Here is a 17,045-nt window from a genome sequence, read left to right on the forward strand (position 1 = left end):
CATTGCAACCAGGAATGCAATGGGCGCTAGGACCCAGGGGACACCAGGAGGTGTTTTTTTTTCTGCTGCGTGTTGCTGTGAAAGGCTCCGACAGGGTTTTTTTGTTTTCTGCTGCTTGGAGCTGGGAAAGGCTCCTACAGGGTTTTGTTTTCTGCTGCTTGGATCTGTGAAAGGCTCCTTCCGGGGTTTTTTTTCTGCTGCTTGGATCTGTGAAAGGCTCCTGCAGGGTTTTTTTTTTCTGCTAGCTCTCGTGGGCGTGCCGGCTTGGAGCTCCTACAGGGGTTTTTTTCCTGCTGCTTGGAGCTGGGAAAGGCTCCTTCAGGGTTTTGTTTTCTGCTGCTTGGATCTGCGAAAGGCTCCTACAGGGTTTTTTTTTTCTGCTGCTTGGATCTGTGAAAGGCTCCTGCAGGGTTTTTTTTTTCTGCTAGCTCTCGTGGGCGTGCCGGCTTGGAGCTCCTACAGGGGTTTTTTTTCCTGCTGCTTGGAGCTGGGAAAGGCTCCTTCAGGGTTTTGTTTTCTGCTGCTTGGATCTGTGAAAGGCTCCTGCAGGGTTTTTTTTTTCTGCTAGCTCTCGTGGGCGTGCCGGCTTGGAGCTCCTACAGGGGTTTTTTTTCCTGCTGCTTGGAGCTGGGAAAGGCTCCTTCAGGGTTTTGTTTTCTGCTGCTTGGATCTGTGAAAGGCTCCTGCAGGGTTTTTTTTTTCTGCTAGCTCTCGTGGGCGTGCCGGCTTGGAGCTCCTACAGGGGTTTTTTTTCCTGCTGCTTGGAGCTGGGAAAGGCTCCTTCAGGGTTTTGTTTTCTGCTGCTTGGATCTGTGAAAGGCTCCTACAGGGTTTTTTTTTCTGCTGCTTGGAGCTGTGAAAGGCTCCTTCCGGGGTTTTTTTTCTGCTGCTTGGAGCTGTGAAAGGCTCCTTCCGGGGTTTTTTTTCTGCTGCTTGGAGCTGTGAAAGGCTCCTTCCGGGGTTTTTTTTCTGCTGCTTGGATCTGCGAAAGGCTCCTACAGGGTTTTTTTTTTCTGCTGCTTGGATCTGTGAAAGGCTCCTGCAGGGTTTTTTTTTTCTGCTAGCTCTCGTGGGCGTGCCGGCTTGGAGCTCCTACAGGGGTTTTTTTTCCTGCTGCTTGGAGCTGGGAAAGGCTCCTTCAGGGTTTTGTTTTCTGCTGCTTGGATCTGTGAAAGGCTCCTGCAGGGTTTTTTTTTTCTGCTAGCTCTCGTGGGCGTGCCGGCTTGGAGCTCCTACAGGGGTTTTTTTTCCTGCTGCTTGGAGCTGGGAAAGGCTCCTTCAGGGTTTTGTTTTCTGCTGCTTGGATCTGTGAAAGGCTCCTGCAGGGTTTTTTTTTTCTGCTAGCTCTCGTGGGCGTGCCGGCTTGGAGCTCCTACAGGGGTTTTTTTTCCTGCTGCTTGGAGCTGGGAAAGGCTCCTTCAGGGTTTTGTTTTCTGCTGCTTGGATCTGTGAAAGGCTCCTACAGGGTTTTTTTTTCTGCTGCTTGGAGCTGTGAAAGGCTCCTTCCGGGGTTTTTTTTCTGCTGCTTGGAGCTGTGAAAGGCTCCTTCCGGGGTTTTTTTTCTGCTGCTTGGAGCTGTGAAAGGCTCCTTCCGGGGTTTTTTTTCTGCTGCTTGGAGCTGTGAAAGGCTCCTGCAGGGTTTTTTTTTTCTGCTAGCTCTCGTCGGCGCGGCGGCTTGGAGCTCCTACAGGGGTTTTTTTTTCTGCTGCCTCTCGTCGGCGCGGCGGCTTGGAGCTCCTACAGGGGTTTTTTTTTCTGCTAGCAAGAAAGCCCATTGCAACCAGGAATGCAATGGGCGCTAGGACCCAGGGGACACCAGGAGGTGTTTTTTTTTCTGCTGCGTGTTGCTGTGAAAGGCTCCGACAGGGTTTTTTTGTTTTCTGCTGCTTGGAGCTGGGAAAGGCTCCTACAGGGTTTTGTTTTCTGCTGCTTGGATCTGTGAAAGGCTCCTTCCGGGGTTTTTTTTCTGCTGCTTGGATCTGTGAAAGGCTCCTGCAGGGTTTTTTTTTTCTGCTAGCTCTCGTGGGCGTGCCGGCTTGGAGCTCCTACAGGGGTTTTTTTCCTGCTGCTTGGAGCTGGGAAAGGCTCCTTCAGGGTTTTGTTTTCTGCTGCTTGGATCTGCGAAAGGCTCCTACAGGGTTTTTTTTTTCTGCTGCTTGGATCTGTGAAAGGCTCCTGCAGGGTTTTTTTTTTCTGCTAGCTCTCGTGGGCGTGCCGGCTTGGAGCTCCTACAGGGGTTTTTTTTCCTGCTGCTTGGAGCTGGGAAAGGCTCCTTCAGGGTTTTGTTTTCTGCTGCTTGGATCTGTGAAAGGCTCCTGCAGGGTTTTTTTTTTCTGCTAGCTCTCGTGGGCGTGCCGGCTTGGAGCTCCTACAGGGGTTTTTTTTCCTGCTGCTTGGAGCTGGGAAAGGCTCCTTCAGGGTTTTGTTTTCTGCTGCTTGGATCTGTGAAAGGCTCCTGCAGGGTTTTTTTTTTCTGCTAGCTCTCGTGGGCGTGCCGGCTTGGAGCTCCTACAGGGGTTTTTTTTCCTGCTGCTTGGAGCTGGGAAAGGCTCCTTCAGGGTTTTGTTTTCTGCTGCTTGGATCTGTGAAAGGCTCCTACAGGGTTTTTTTTTCTGCTGCTTGGAGCTGTGAAAGGCTCCTTCCGGGGTTTTTTTTCTGCTGCTTGGAGCTGTGAAAGGCTCCTTCCGGGGTTTTTTTTCTGCTGCTTGGAGCTGTGAAAGGCTCCTTCCGGGGTTTTTTTTCTGCTGCTTGGAGCTGTGAAAGGCTCCTGCAGGGTTTTTTTTTTCTGCTAGCTCTCGTCGGCGCGGCGGCTTGGAGCTCCTACAGGGGTTTTTTTTTCTGCTGCCTCTCGTCGCGCTAGCGGCGAAAGGCTCCTCCGGGGGTGTTTTTTTTTTTTTCTGCAGCTTCTCGGCGGCTGGAGTCTTGTGTTGTGTTTGCGGCGGGGGCTTCCTTGGGGCCGGCCTGACGTGGTGAGAGACGCTTCGCGCCTCTCACCACGTCAGGCCGGGAGCAACTGCGAGCCGCGCTGAGCGCGGCTCGCAGTTGCTGGGGCTGGGAATCGGAGGGACCAATCGGCAGGCGCGAAGCGCCTGCCGTTTGGTCCCTCCGGTTGTCTGTCATGAGGAAGGGTCCAATCCGGACCCTTCCTCATCCCGGACACATCCCGCCCCAGAACCCCTTACTGTTTTATTTAGTCCGTGGCGCCCGCGGCGCCACGGGCGGTGTACAGATATTAAAAGGAATATGGTTAAACAGAGCTTCCTACTGAAAAGTTGAAGAGTAACTATTAGAGTTACATTTTATGGTTTTAGGGGACGGGGATATGTAAGCCACCTCGAGCCTTCGGGGGGAGGCAGGGTATAAATATAAATATAAATATAATAATAATAATAGAGCTATACCTAACTTCACTCCCTGACTTTTTGTTGTTATCCCCATCTCCTCCTGCAGTCATTTTATTTATCTAAATCATGTGTAACATGCCTTTCTTCCCAATGGGGACTCAAACTGGTTCACATTGATCTCTTCCTCATCTGATCCTCATAGCAACCCTATGAAATAGGTAAATGTGACTGTGAGCTTCCATGACACCAGAGGGGGTCTGAACCTAGATCTCCCAGATACTACTCCAACATTCTTAACTAATATACCACACTAGTTGGTGCTGCCTACTATAGCAGAGTTCCAAAGGTGCCCACAAGTTCAAAAAGATTGAAGACCCCTGTTCTAAATAAAACTTTGGATTCTCTCTTGTGTGCCTCTTTAACATTGAAAGAAAGAGAGAGGCCTTTTTTTAAATCCTCAAAATACTTTGATATTCTGCTTTTTGAACCACTTGGAAGTAATTATCAGCTTTTATAATTAATTAATTAATTAATTAGTTAATTTTTAAAATTTATAGCCACTCTTCACACGGACTGGTGGTGGTTCACAACAATAAAACATTAAAACAGAGTAAAACCCATAAAACATCCCTTCCAACAAACAGCGGCAGATGATAAAATATAACCCTTTCTTATGACTCCAGTCCCCCTCCCTTCCGGTTCAGACGAAGGACAAGTTATCTCCCGATGGAAGTGAGGTGCCATACAGTTGTACTTTCAGGGGTGATCCTCAGATGGAATACTGGGACTCCACCCTGGCCTCAGAGCTTTAGGGATTCATGTTTTAAAAAAATTAAAAGAGAGATGTTAGATTCTGCTCCAATACTGTTCAAATGCAGAAAAAAATGTCCCCAAACTGTTTTTAGTTTTGAATTCATGTTCATTTTGACTATTTGCTTAAATGGTTGATCTGGTCCTGTAAACCTTAGAATTCCAGATGTGCCCACATCTGTTTGTATCAGCACCTCCCAAATGAAGACACAAGATACCAAGTGTGGGTTCAACTACTTTATTTTTTTTAACTGTATTCAACTTATGTAAATAGCTGATCTTTGTCTAGGTTGAAAGTGAGAGGGAGCAACTGGGGAAAACAGCTGAATCTCCTTGCCTGATTAGCTGCTGTTTCTTCTAGAGCCAATGGAGCCTAGTCTTTCATTTGAAGTGTTTGTGTGGGCAAATCAACCCACAGCACAATTTGCTGTGAGTCTCACTTTTTACAGTCTGATGAAGTAGCCCCAGAAACTCCTGCAGAGTTAGAGCAACAAAGTGCACTAATAGAAATGTGCATCTTATGGAGAGAAGACACAATTAGGAAGATTTCCTAAAACTCTGATAGTTTTAAGTGCTTACTTCAACTTCAGAAACCTGCTATTTCTATTAAAGTGGGTGTTTTGCAAGAAAACTAGTTGAAGCTTGTACAGTGATTGACACACTGAACTTACATTGAAGGATTGTGGCAGCCTTTCTTGGCTACTCGTTATTGTGGGGACTAGAGGGCAAATTGGAAACTGCTGATCACATATGAATGAAGTGTTGTGTCAGCAAGTTTAAAAACTCTACTACCATTGTGGGTTGTCTTGAGGCCAGCCATGAGCTAATACAGCCTGCTTTAGTTATTCAGTGATGATCCATTTTGTTTGATTTTAAACCTAGAATTAGGACTTTTGCTGCAGTTGTACACTTTTTAACATATTATAAAAGTTCATACTTAACATGTTATAAAGATCACTTTTAAACTGATTCTGCAGATAAGATAATTTTATTTACAAAAATTTGGTAAGGAAATGTATTTTAAATTCATAACTGCTAAAAGTTTACTTAGTCTCTAATCCTGCAACGTATTTCTATTACAACGTGTTCTTGTTGTAAATATTTTGATTTTTTTCTAAGTAATTTGAAATGGCACAAGTATTGAGAACATCCATGTTTTGCTATGTTTCTCATTTGGAACATTTATATTCAGTAGACTGGTTTCTCAATGTTCTACAAAGGTGAGGGCTTTTTTGTAGTAAGATAGAGTGCCTTTACTATTATCAGCATCCAAAAAATAAATTGTGAAATATTCTGCTCTCCAAATAATAGAATGTGCTCTGATATCTTTAGATCCCAAAGCAATACAGAAGGGTGGGAATGGGGACGTTGCTGAATCCATTCATAGCTTGAGACCCCCAGAGTGTCAGTGGGCTTGATTGTTCCCTGGAACAAACCATGAGTATGAGGCAAGCTTAATGGAACACTTGGGGAGGTAATTCTGAACTATGACACTATCTTGAGAGAAATATGATTCTGTGTTGTAACCAAAACCAGATTTTTAGGGCTATTTATAGTAGGAAATGGAGGCAGAAGTTAAAATCATTGTTGTTGAAATGTTTGGTGTTTTGTGAGTTTTGAAATATTCTCAATTTCCGGTGGTATTATGTGTCTTACAGTACCAGAATCCTTTTCTGTAAACTTAATGGTACAATTTAGCAGCTTTTTTCTTCCTGCTTTTTATCTTTGTCAGTAGTATATTGAAAGCCTCCATTTCTTATATACTTTGATCAAAATACCTCTGTGAACTTTTTGTTCAAATACAAGATTTTACAATTTAGAGACCCTGTACTCCCCCCCCTGCACACACACATACAGTTTTCACACTTTAATGAAGTCAGAGTTGAATGGTGAGTTCATATAACCTAATGATAATATGCCTTGTTAACATTGCAGATTTCAGAAAGTACACCTTGAACCAACAAACTCTTTGATCTGTCCTTTAGATTCTGGTATCTCTAAATTATGTATTTCTGTATGTGGTTTAAACTGATTTAATTCCATCCAGTGCATGGAAAAGTTTCCTGAGTTCCATTCCTGAAGCGACTCTTAATTCTTGGGAGGATCATTGCCAGAGTTGCGATACCGGTGAAGAAATAACCTGGACTTTTTTTTTGGGGGGGGGGGGATCTGAAGCTCAGGTTGGAGTAAGGAAAGGTAAGCATGGCCTGAAATATGTAGGTCTCCTTGCTTTGTTTCTTAAACAAACAGTCTCACACAGTTTAGAAACACTAGAACTTTACATCTGGAGAATATCCATGGCCTTCCCCTAGAAATGACCTGTTTCCTTGTGTGCATGCTTCCAACAATGAGTTGAATGTTCCAAAACCTCCAGAGAGCCCTGCCCATGAGGGAACTTTGGAACATTCAGCACACATGCCACGCCAACTTTTCAGGAACAGTATGCCCAAAGGTGGGGGGGGGATTTAAAGGGAGCACATGGCAGTGCAACAGCTGCAAATGACAGCCATTTGGCTGATATTATCAGCTGTTATACAGCCTCTTCTCTTTCAGTGCTCCCCCTAGACTGTGAGGAGGTGGGCCAGGCACCCTTAGAGGCAGCACACTTTGAGTGCTGGTGCCGGCTGCCCTGATCTCCAGCAGGGATGGCCCACTCTCACTCAGGCCTCCTGCCTGCAGGAAAGTGGAGGGAGGATGGTCAGGCACCCTCAAAGGAACCACATTCTGAATACCAGGCCAGGTGGCCCTGTTCACTGCCATAGCCACCACACTCTGGAACATTTACAGGGAGAGGGTGCCATTTAACACCTGACAATTACAGCCATGCCGCCTGCTCCCTTTAAATTCTTCCCCAGCTTCAGAAAGAATTTACAGAGAACAGGCAGGGCAGCTGTCATATTCAGCTATTAGGTGACCACCTGATCCCTTTAAATCCCTCCCACCCACCTTCATAAGCAAAGCTGCCAGTGAAAGTAGGAGGGAACATTTAAAAGGAGTGTGGGTCTGGAGCAGATTGTATTATTTGGTCAATTTCACACTCCACTACAAGGGAGCAAGTTGCCTAGAGCAAGTTGCCGAAATCTAGCCTGGAAGTGACAGTTGCATGGATCACCATGACTTGGCTGTTTGTCAAGATACAAGTAACCAAAATGTGTATCTATTTTAATACGTAGTAAGCTGCCTCATGTCCAATGGGAGAGTGGTATTTTAGAAATCTAATAATAATAATATTAGTAGTAATAGACTATAAAGAAGAAAGACACAAGTGTACCATGTAAAATGTTTACAACTGTGGCTGTGATTCCTGGAAGAAGAGTTGGTTCTTATATGCCAATTGTCTCTACCTGAAGGAGTTTCAAAGCAGCTTACATTCATCTTTCCTTTTGTCTCCCCACAACAGACACCCTGTGAGGTGGGTGAGGCTGAGAGAGCTCTGATATTACTGCTCCGTCAGAACAGCTTTATCAGTACTGTGGCAAGCCCAAGGTCACCCAGCTGGTAGCATGTGGGGGAGCACAGAATCAAACCTGGCTCACCAGATTAGAAGTTGGCACTCCTAACCACTACCCAAAGCACTACACCTAGCAGCTGAGATCCAAAATGAATATAATATGCAAATAATAATTTAAATGTATTGTGTCCCCCACCCCTTCCTTTTCATAGGAAAAAAATAAACATTAAACATTTCATGCTTGGTAGTTTCCTGGTCAACTAGAGCAGGGGTAGTCAACCTGTGGTCCTCCAGATGTTCATGGACTACAATTCCCATAAGCCCCTGCCAGCATTTGCTGGTAGGGGCTCATGGGAATTGTAGTACATGAACATATGCAGGGCCACAGGTTGACTACCCTTGAACTAGAGTATTTGTACCTTTGTTTCAGCTACTATAGAGCCTCTTGTGGTGCAGGGTGGTAAGGCAGCCAGCATGCTGTCTGAAGCTCTGACGATGAGGTTGGGAGTTCGATCCCAACAGCTGGCTCAAGGTTGACTCAACGTTCCATCCTTCCAAGGTTGGTATTATGAATACCCACCTTGCTGGAGGGGTAAAACGGTAATGACTGCGGAATGGAATGGCAAACCACCCTGTATTGAGTCTGCCAAGAAAACAATAGAGGGCATCACCCCAAGGGTCAGGCATGACTCGGTGCTTGCACCTTTCATCTAGTATACTTTCTGGAATTGTTTCCCATGAAATATTTTTCTCATCCAAGAAATGTTACATAAACATCAAATCAAAATGATAATAATTTCCCTCTTAGTAGATGGGTAAATTGTTGCTGATCTAGTTACCACTCTAAGTTTCTAATTCCTAGCAATCATAGAAGTGGCTATTGACCCTCAAGGCCACAGAGGTCCATCTAATTAATCCTAGTTTAGGGATTCAACCATTCCAGCAAGATTTATATTAGGCTGTGGGTACCTTCTTGTACTTGTTTACACAACCTGGGAAACAATCTAAATATATAGTGTAATTTATCCAACATTTAGGTAATAGTTTGCTGTTCTTCCTCAGAAACTAGTCTGATAGTTTCTTTAATGCAGTCAAGATGATTGCTTGTCTTTCGAGAGAAGTCGAGCTAATCTGTATACTGTGTTTCACAGTATAAATAAAAGGCAAAGTGGGGTGGGGGTGGGCCGAGTCTGGGATTGAAATCACCGTTTGGTCCCTTGGCCCTGGATTGACAAGCAGAGGTGCCAATTGGAAGGTGCGAAGTGCCTTCCGATTGGCCCCTCTGCTTGTCAGTCCAGGGGCTTGTTGCCAATCCCGATTGGCCCCTTGGCCCTGCCCACTCCACCTCCATCTCTCGCCAGGAACCGTTGCCTGCCTGTGATCAATGTCAGCGAATCCCAGCAATGCAATAACAAACTGGGCCGCCGCTCGGTGCCCTGATCCATGGGCTAGCAGCCAGGAGGTTGGGGGGCTTCAGCCCACCCCACCGGCAGCAAGAGCCTGGCAGGGAGCAGATCATCCCAGTGTCTGCTTGCAGATGCTCTGTGTCCCCTGTGTCTTCAGCCTGCACTTAGCATGCGCGGGGCGCCCTCACCGACAAGCCTCAGCAGCCCCCTGGTCTCCCTCACCCTTTTGTCGTCACTGCCACTCGATTCCACCTTGATCATCAAGGTTGGTGGGGGCTGTCGAGGACAGGGAGCCGCCCAAGTCCACACTTTGTGTGCGCCCAAGAGCACGCTGCACACCCTGGTCTGCTTTGCCCATTTGTCGCCGGCACCCATTAGTTGCTCGCATCCGCCTCAATCATGAAGGTTGGGAAGCCCCTGGGGGCGTTGGGGGCCATCGAGGACTGGAGGGCAAGCTGCGAGGTCCGGTTGCTCGCCCTGTATTCGGGGTGTGTGGTTAGCTTAGGAGCACACCGCTTTCCTTATGGCGTTGAGATGCATGCATGAGCACCAGAGCCTCCCCAAGAAGCACCCCTTCCCCCCATGCAGATCCCAAATGCACCCACTGCTACTCTGCCCCTTTCATCCAGAACTCTTCCTCCACCGCCTCCCCCCAGGTCTCCCCCCCTCACTCGATCTCTGGACCCTCCACCTCACCCCCTGCCCCATCCCCTTTCAAAGCCCATTTATTTTAAATGGGCTTTGATGCTAGTAATCAATAATGTAATTATTGGCTCCTTAAGAGGTTTTTAGGAATTATTGTACCGCCACCTACTTTTTCTATTTCCATTTCGTTTTACTGTTAAGGGTTTTTTTTAATGGGCTCTTGTATTGTATTTTTATTGGTTTTTACTGTGAACCGCCATGAGATGGCTTGTCATGAGTGGCAGTATATAGATTTAAAAATAAATAAATAAATAGTTTGAGACCAAAATCTGCTAGTATACTTTTAGGCGTGATGAATTCTATCCAAAATAGAATTTTCTGGACTACTTTGTGATAAGTAAGATTGTTACTGGTTGCTTTCTAATACAATAGGCTAGCTACATAATTTGCCAAGGTGAGGTGTGGATTACTTGTGTACTTGAAGCTGGCTAGAGGCTTTCAATGCATCATGTTATTTTCCTGTGTGGATTGCTTGTCATGTGTAGTGGATGTGACAGATAGAACACAAACTTTTGTGTCACAGCAACCAAGGTATCCTGATATACTTGGAGAAGTCATTATTTTAATCAGTGGCTTGAGTTGAGCAGAGGGGAGTACAAATAGTAAATGGTCAGGATACAGAGAATATATATTAACATTCTAAAGGCTCATAGAATATAGATAACATTGTTGTATTTCAGAATACTACAGGTTCAGCAAGTTCATGAATCCAAAATCATGGCTGCATGGGACAATTAAAACAGATTAAATTATCCAGAAATGAGAGTTGAAAATGGTTTTCCTCTGCTTCTTTCAGACTGCTTTAACAAAGTGCCTTTTAAAACAAATTATTTTTAATTAAAAAGTTTAGTGTTATATGTTTAAAAGAAACTTGATCAAATGGAATATTGGCCCCAATTATTTGAGCTTGTTGTTGCTTTTTTCATATGTTAGGAGCATTTCATAAAATTTATTTATCTAAGGCCATCTCATTTCCTATTTGTGGGTTATAAATTCAGTGGATCTTCTTAGAGTAAGGACTGTTTTTGTTCAATCATCTCAAATTGTCTTGAAATCTTGCATCAGTGAAACTTTTCACCAGTTATAATATCAAGATATTCTAGTAATGCTAATAATACTTGTTGATTTTATTAGAAACTGGAAGCATTTATTGCAACAGACCAAAAATGTTTTGGTAACAAAGTAAGAAGAATATTGACCTTGGGAAGGTATGTTGAAGTTAAAGGTAGTTAAAGGTATTTTATTGAACTATGCTATCTCAGTTTTTAAACAGTATCAGACTGTTGTGTTACATTTATTGTAAAGCAGTCTTTGCAAGAATGTGGATATTTAATTATTGAATTACAGACCTTTAGTTGGATATTGATTAATCAAAGTAAGAGTTGATTCAACTGTTAAAATTAAATTTATTATTAAAGCATCAAGATCCTGAAAGAATCAGACTGTGGGCTACTGTAATTCTAAAGAGACAAACACATATGTAATGAAACTGGAAAGAATCAACCAATTAGTATAATTATAAATTGTGTGCATATAGTTTGAAGTGCCATTTGTTTATATACACGTTTGTTATTTCATTCGGTCATTTTTTTCCATTTTTCTTTGTTTCTTTGTTCTTTCTATGTTCCCTGTCCCCCTCTCTCTCCTCCACACATGCTAAAGTGGAACCACTAAATATTACCCATTTATTGTGCCAAAAATTATAGTTACTATAATTTGTGGAAAATATTACCGCAGTAATTGGATTTCCATTAAAATAGTTTTAGTATTTTTCTACATTTTGCAAGGTCATGTTCTTTGCTATAAAACAGAAATTGTATTGGTTTCTGACTGTTGCTCATTTATAATAACAGAAAATTTCTTTTTATTCTTGAGCATATCTTCATAAAATAGAATGTCAAACATTATTTTTACATTGTAGTGGCTACCGAACCCCGGCCATTTTGTTCAAAACTACCTATTTATACAGAAATTCATAATTTAAAATTAAAATTTATTTTAATAATAAACCAGCACAAAACATGAAAAAAACCAGCACAAAAATGAAAAAAACAAAATATTTTTCTATTCACATCCAACAACAATAAAATCTGGAAATCTTTTTTGTCGTATTCTATTATTCATTTAGATTACAAACCGCATTAGGGGATGCTCATGTTGATTTGCCTGCAAAAGTCTTGGACTTTATATTCTTTTTGTCTCATTAACTTAGTGCTAACAAATGCTTAGTGAACATTGGAAGAGTTGACTTTAAAGTTTAAATATGACTGAGGTTGACTGCATTCCTTCAGGGATTTGTTACTAATCCTTTAAAAGGCTATTTGAAATATTTTGTTTTCCAAACGTCTCTGCAAAAAATGCATAAATGTCTCTGCAAAATTACCCTTAGAGTTTTGCTTTAGTATTTTGTGTCAGGGGAGCTAATAACTCACAGAAACCAGAGTTCTTTAAATATCTCCTTTAAGTGTGATTATTTTATAATAAGTTTATAAAAGCTTCACTGAATGTTTGAATAGAAGGCAATCAGGTTAACACAAGAATCATCAGAAGATTCACAACAGGTACTTATAGAATCTGTATTTTTAGCAGAATTTTCCATGGGAAAATGGTACATTTCATACCAGGTTGCATTTCATACAGGACAGCAGTTATAGGCCAACAAGGACATGCATATGAACGCTTGTTTGGCATAGAATTGTCCACAGCTTTATTAACATTCCAACTGGAGCATGGGTGCAGCCTGGGAAGAAAACCCTTGTCGCCTCACGATCAGCAGTCCGTGAGGAAGGCCAGACCTCAGTAGTGGGACCGGAGTTGCCAAGTGCTCGGCACCCTATAGCCACTGGGACCAGAATGGGGGAAGGCAACCTCATATTGGGAGGCCAAATGGGTGTGGTCCTCTGCTTCGTTTCCCCCAGTTACCCGTCAATGTGAGCTTGCCTCTGCAGCTGGAGAGGCACCACAGTTCAGCATCTATGCACCCTCTTACAGAGCTCACCCTCCTGCTACTGAAAAGTCTCGTTCACAGAACAGACTGCTCAAAACACGAATCTCCCCAGGCTAAAACCACCAGCTGCGACAATATTTTAGCAACAAGCAAAAGCACAAAAATATGTTTACAATTTTGAGAACCATTAAATCGAACAGAGACCATTAAATCATTAAAACATATGTGGTAACTGTTTTAAAACATATCCATCATCCTTAACACTGACCTCTAAAATTTGCCTTACATATATGATAACAATTTAACTACTAATGACTTATTCCAACTTAACACTTGTTACAGGATGGGTGAGTTTTTAATCTCCCGCTGGTTGGTTGAGGTGGCAAGAGGCCAGTTAATGGGCACCCCTGCCATTGCACAGCACACACAGAAGCGAGCCATGCCCAAGCCACCTGGCCTTGCCATGCTCCCTCTTTGATGGCACTACTGTCTGCTTAGGCAACTTGCAGCCTAGCGGTAACGGCACGGCTGTAATTGGCCAACAGGACATGTTAGTCAGAAGTAAATTAAACACCAATAAATCACAGACTAATACTGTAGAGCAGTGGTCCCCAACCTTTTTATCACCGGGGACCACTCAACGCCTTTTACTGAGGCCCGGTGGGGGGGTAGTTTACTCCTCTACTCTCAACCACTGCCCTAGCGCTCTTTGATCACTATGGTAATGTTTAAACATCCCTTCAAAATAAGATACAGACACGCCACAACAATGATGCGTGTTGTAAAGGGCTGGGGGGGATGAAGTAAAGGGCCGGGGGGGGGGGAGAAGGCATCCTTCGGGGCCCACCTCCAATTAGTTGAAGGACCACATGTGGTCCGCGGCCCACAGGTTGGGGATCGCTACTGTAGAGAATTAGAGGATTCCTCAGTATGTGCTCTGTCTCTAAAAACAAGTATATTTAGGAATGTTGCAGATCAGACTTTTTATATAAATTGTTTTGCTAAATTGTGCCAGTAAATCTGAAATCTTGCAATTCAATGTGAATGTGAAAAACTGTATTTAGTCATGACGCATACTGTAGTCTTTGACTAATAACAACTGGATAACTTTATTTTCCTGGGCTCCAAGATCACTGTAGATGGGGACTGCAGCAAAGAAATTAAAAGATGCTTGCTCCTGGGGAGGAAAGCTATGGCAAATCTAGACAGCATCCTAAAAAGCAGAGACATCACCCTGCCAACAAAAGTCCGTCTAGTCAAGGCTATGTTCTTCCCAGTTGCAATGTATGGCTGTGAAAGTTGGACCATAAGGAAGGCCGAGCATCAAAGAATTGAGGCTTTTGAACTCTGGTGCTGGAGAAGACTTGCGAGTCCCTTGGACTGCAAGGCGAACAAACCGGTCAGTCCTAGAGGAGATCAGCCCTGACTGCTCCTTAGAAGGCCAGATCCTGAAGATGAAACTCAAATACTTTGGCCACCTCATGAGAAGGAAGGACTCACTAGAGAAGAGCCTAACGCTGGGAGCGATTGAGGGCAAAAGAAGAAGGGGACGACAGAGAATGAGGTGGCTGGATGGAGTCACTGAAGCAGTCGGTGTGAGCTTAAATGGACTCCAGGTTATGGTAGAGGACAGGAAGGCCTGGAGGATCATTGTCCATGGGGTCACGATAGGTCGGACGCGACTTCACACCTAACAGCAACAATAACTTCATGTATGATGATTTTGGATTCTTCTTTCAGTGGAAAAGCCACATAAACTTGGAGGAATGATTCCTTAGGCTAGAAGGGGGATTTAGCCTAATGATCTTCAAACTTTGTTCAGTGAAACAATAGGATCTACCCCAGGTTTTCAAGCTTCAACTGGCAAAAAATGCCAGGATTCAAACAGGAACAGTGTGTAAGAAATGTATGTAATCATTTTGAAATAAACTCTATTGGCTGTCAATTTTGTGCATAATAAAAACAGCAGTTGAGGATCCACAAGAAGCTTGTGGGGTGGCTGCCCCATTCTAAATTTCTCTTCAAAGATGTATAACTGTCTCTGCAAAATTACTCTTAGAGTTTTGCTTTCAGTACTTTGTGTCAGGGAAGCTTCTTTCCCTCTCTTACATTCTTCCTTTCTCCTGCCAACCTTATTATTCTACCCTCCCTTGTCACTTCCTCTCTCTTTCCACCTGTACTCCCTCACTCTTTCTTTCTCTGTCTTTTTACCTCATCCCTCTTTGTCTCTCTTTTGGCCTCCTGTTCCCTCCCCCACTTGCACAGCAACAGCAGTGGTGGAGGAAGCAACACTTCCAGCCACCCAGCTAACCTCCCTCACAGCAACAGTGGGAGTGGCAGCTCTCCAGGAATCACAATGGATCTCCCAGCTACAAAGATCAATTCCCTTTAGGATTACCATCTTCAGGTTGGGAAATTCCTGGAGGTTGGGTGTAGAGCCTTGGGATGATGAGGCGTGGGGATGGAGACAACCTCAGCTGGGTATCATGCTATAGATTTCACCCTCCAAAGCAGTCATATTCTTGAGGAAAATTGATCTCTGACATCAGGAAAGCAGCTAGGATTCCAGGTGATCTCCAACCCTCACCTGAAGTTCAGCAAAAGTACAGGCACTCTGTGTTTGTGTGTGTGTGTTCTTTTTAAACTCCCCAACATTTTTTTAAGATTTATTTTTTTTCAGCAAATGTGAAGTATTTTTCAGATTTGTAGGAAGATCTGTGTGTGTAGGTGTTTTTTAAAGTTTATTTGTCATTGTAGGAAGATCTGTGTTGCCCATTCACAGCTGCAGTCCCCATGTTTAAGTATCAAAACGTTTTGGTGATTGGATTTCAGAATAAAAGATTAAAAGTTTTGGCTGTTCATAGGCTTAGTCCTACTTATACATTTTGGCCACTTTGTTGCAATTATCTGAGAAGTTTTGATGCATTTACCTTTAATCACAGGGCCAGTTTGATAAGAAGGTTTGTTCCTCGAGTTCTACCACAAAACTCTGATTAGTGGTCTCCTAATCAGAGTTTGTGAAATTATCTGTCTCTTTCTTGGACTTTAGGATGTAGGCAAAGCTATTTGAGAGAGCGATTTAGAAATGGCTGCTGAAATTTGTAGTCTGTGTTTTTGAGAAGTGTTTTGCAGGCTGTTGTGTTTTTTTTTAAGTTTCTTTTTATGCTCAATCACTTTGAGAGGTATGTTGAAGAATAAAATAGCTAAAATGTTTTAAAATTGTATATTAATGTATTCGATCACATATGACCGTATTATTATAATGCATAAAACAGTATGAGAATAAGTTTTGAATATAAAAGTATAAGGCAATGGATTCATTGTGAGATGTATAAGATTTCCCTTTTGAGTTGGGTATATTGAAAGCAATGGGCAGTGTGTAGAAATGACAAAATGTGTAATATGGAATGTGTAGTAGTGATGAAATTAATGAGATGGTTGTAAAGTACATTGGATGTGAAATTTGAAGTGTTTGAAGTAAGATTTCTGAAAAGTATAATGATTTTGTAGAGGATTCTTGAAAAGTATAATGAAGAAGATGGTGGGGAGAGATACTTTCTGTTCCACACGCCCAGTAATGTGGATTTTTGCTATGTATATTATATTGTATGGTTTTTCTTTTTTCTTTTATCTCCCTTTTATATTATTGCATTGTTTTTAAAATAAAATCATTATAAAATAATAACTAAAATATTGTAGATATATAAATATATAAACATAAGGGTATTCTGAAATAGTAAAACAAATATATTAATGGCCAGCTGTACCCTTTAGAAACATAATGTTCATAAGCTATATTCTGAATTATGAGAAACTAGAAATAAAGCCTGCTGTCCTCTGAATACAGCGGCCGCTAGCATGTGTAGGCTGGGGGGTGCGGGCAGTTGTAGAGTATAGAGTTCAGGGGCCATAGGAAGGGGTGGAGAGGGTGGCTAGTTGTCGCCGCGCGAGTGTGCGCCAGTAGTGGTGCGCCACCAGTGGCAGGCACAGGGCCCGACGTGTGGCCAGCGGCGCGGCCAGGGCTCGGGGGCGACGCTGCCGGCAGCAGAACGGAGCAGGGAAGAGCACCGTCACGTGCGCAGGCAGACCTGGTGGCATGCCGGTGGCGGCGGGGAAGCGGGCAAAGCGGCAAGTGGCGGCCGGGAGAAGGCTTGGGGGGGTGCGAAGGGACGTGCGGGGTTGGGGTGGGAAGGGCGTGTTGGCGGGGCGTGGAGAGCCGTTTGGGAAGGTGCAGCGGGGGTAGCGGGCAGTTCGCTGGGCGGGGAAGGGGTGTCTCTGGGCGGAGGGAAAGCAGGTTTCCCTCAGCCCAGCGGCATGGGGCGAGGCTCCTCCGTGGCAACTATGCGGTGTATGTGGCCGACTTATTGTGCTGCGGGCGCAGA

The 17,045-nt window shown here is 43.6% G+C and overlaps 1 protein-coding gene across 5 annotated transcripts in view; it reads left to right on the forward strand.

The window, feature by feature from the left end:
- The window catches only part of ROBO1 (roundabout guidance receptor 1), a 795,752-nt gene that overhangs the window by 507,767 nt on the left and 270,940 nt on the right, over nucleotides 1-17,045 (forward strand). The gene's annotated exons all lie outside the window — the stretch shown is intronic.

This window comes from Paroedura picta, chromosome 6, assembly GCF_049243985.1.
Source record: "Paroedura picta isolate Pp20150507F chromosome 6, Ppicta_v3.0, whole genome shotgun sequence".
In the NCBI taxonomy this organism is placed as follows: domain Eukaryota; kingdom Metazoa; phylum Chordata; class Lepidosauria; order Squamata; family Gekkonidae; genus Paroedura; species Paroedura picta.